At 35.4% G+C, this 2,580-nt stretch overlaps 1 non-coding gene across 1 annotated transcript; it reads left to right on the top strand.

Annotated features, from left to right (window-relative positions):
* Positions 1-604: 604 nt before the first annotated feature.
* LOC130948350 (small nucleolar RNA R71) lies at positions 605-712 on the top strand. Its single transcript, XR_009073020.1, has one exon. It is a non-coding gene; the product is annotated as a small nucleolar RNA R71 (small nucleolar RNA).
* Positions 713-2,580: the final 1,868 nt, after the last annotated feature.

The raw sequence follows: 2,580 nt of genomic DNA, 5'->3' as shown, positions 1-2,580 counted from the left end.
TTATTAGATCAGAGACCATGGTTGCTAAGTCAGAGTGGCTCTGCTTAGAATTCTCTGTCTGTTGCTGAGAAGATGATGGAAAAGGCTTGCCATTGCTAAACCTATTTCTTCCACCATTATTGTTGTTGAAACCTTGTTGAGGTTTCTGTTGATCCTTCCATGAGAGATTTGGATGATTTCTCCATGAAGAATTATAGGTGTTTCCATATGGTTCTCCTATGTAATTCACCTCTTCCATTGAAGGGTTCTCAGGATCATAAGCTTCTTCTTCAGATGAAGCATCCTTAGTACTGCCTGGTGCAGCTTGCATTCCAGACAGACTTTGAGAAATCAAATTGACTTGCTGAGTTAATATTTTGTTCTGAGCCAATATGTCATTCAAAGTATCAATCTCAAGAACTCCTTTCTTCTGATTCGTCCCATTGTTCACAGGATTCCTTTCAGAAGTGTACATGAATTGGTTATTTGCAACCATTTCAATGAGCTCTTGAGCTTCTGCAGGCGTCTTCTTCAGATGAAGAGATCCTCCAGCAGAGCTATCCAATGACATCTTGGACAGTTCAGACAGACCATCATAGAAGATACCTATGATGCTCCATTCAGAAAGCATATCAGAAGGACACTTTCTGATCAATTGTTTGTATCTTTCCCAAACTTCATAGATGGATTCACCTTCCTTCTGTCTGAAGGTTTGGACTTCCACTCTAAGCTTACTCAATTTTTGAGGTGGAAAAAAATTTGCCAAGAAGGCATTGACTAGCTTTTCCCAAGAGTTTAGGCTTTCTTTAGGTTGTGAGTCCAACCATATCCTAGCTCTGTCTCTTACAGCAAAAGGGAATAGCATAAGTCTGTAGACCTCAGGGTCAACCCCATTAGTCTTGACAGTGTCACAGATTTGCAAGAATTCAGCTAAAAACTGATGAGGATCTTCCAATGGAAGTCCATGGAACTTGCAATTTTGTTTCATTAGAGAAACTAATTGAGGCTTAAGCTCAAAGTTGTTTGCTCCAATGGCAGGGATAGAGATGCTTCTCCCATAGAAGTTGGGAGTAGGTGCAGTAAAGTCACCCAGCACCTTCCTTGCATTGTTGGCATTGTTGTTGTTTTCGGCTGCCATGGGTTCCTCTTCTTTGAAGAATTCTGTTAGGTCCTCTACAGAGAGTTGTGCTTTAGCTTCTCTTAGCTTTCGCTTCAAGGTCCTTTCAGGTTCAGGGTCAGCCTCAACAAGAATGCTTTTGTCTTTGCTTCTGCTCATATGAAAGAGAAGAGAACAAGAAAATATGGAATCCTCTATGCCACAGTATAGAGATTCCTTGAGGTGTCAGAGGAAAAGAAAAATAGAAGGAAGAGGTAGAAGAATTTGAACTTATCAAGAAAGATGGAGTTCGAATTGTGCATTGAGGAGGAGTGTTAGTCCATAAATAGAAGGATGTGAGAAGAGGGGAAGAAATTTTCAAAAATAAATTAAAAAGATTTTAAAAACATTTTGAAAAATACTAATTATTTTCGAAAACTAAGAGTGGAAAAGAAATCAAGTGATTTTTGAAAAAGATTTTGAAATTAGAAATAAAAAAGGTATGATTGAAAACTATTTTGAAAAAAATGTGATTAAAAGATATGATTGAGAAGATATGATTTGAAAAACAATTTAAAAAGATTTGATTTTAAAATTAATAACCTGCCTAACAAGAAAGATATGTTTCAGACATTAAACCTTTCTCAACAGAAAAGGCAACATGCTTGAAATGTTGAATCAAATCATTAATTGTTAGCAAGTATTTTTGAAAATGGAAAGAAATTGATTTTGAAAACATATGATTGAAAAGATATGATTTGAAAAAGATTTGATTTTGAAAAATTTTGAAAACTTGAAAAAAATTGGAATTAAAAACAAAATCTTCCCTCTTGTGCCATCCTGGCATTAAACGCCCAGAATGGTGTCTATTCTGGCGTTTAACGCCCAAAGCTCTACCCTTTTGGGCGTTAAACGGCCAGCCAGGCACCCTGGCTGGCGTTTAAACGCCAGTTTTCCTTCTTCACTGGGCGTTTTAAACGCCTAGCTTTTTCTGTGTAATTCCTCTGCTGAATGTTCTGAATCTTCAATTCTCTGTATTATTGACTTGAAAAGACACAAAGTAAAATATTTTTTTGGATTTTTAATAATGAGAAATAATCAAAATGCAACTAAAATCAAATAAACAATGCATGCAAGACACCAAACTTAGAAGTTTGAATACTACTGACACTAACAAATTGAGAATGCATATGAGAAACAACAAAACACTCAAGTCAAGAGAATTTAAAGATCAGAGCAAGGAAATCATCAAGAACAACTTGAAGATCAATTAAGACACACGAATGAATGCAAGAAGAATAGAAACATGCAATTGACACCAAACTTAAAATGAGACACTAGACTCAACAAGAAACAGAAAATATTTTTGGTTTTTATGATTTTGTAATTTTTTTGGATTTTTTTGAAAATTGAAAGAAAATAAGGATATCAAAATTCTTAATGAGAATTCCAATAATCATGCAATGTTAGTCTAAAGCTTTAGTCTAAAAGAATTAGACATGGCT

This window comes from Arachis stenosperma, chromosome 1 (assembly GCF_014773155.1).
Source record: "Arachis stenosperma cultivar V10309 chromosome 1, arast.V10309.gnm1.PFL2, whole genome shotgun sequence".
Taxonomy (NCBI): Eukaryota; Viridiplantae; Streptophyta; class Magnoliopsida; order Fabales; family Fabaceae; genus Arachis; species Arachis stenosperma.
The sequence above is the reverse complement of the archived record's forward strand: the minus strand, read 5'-3'. Positions and strand labels throughout refer to the sequence as shown.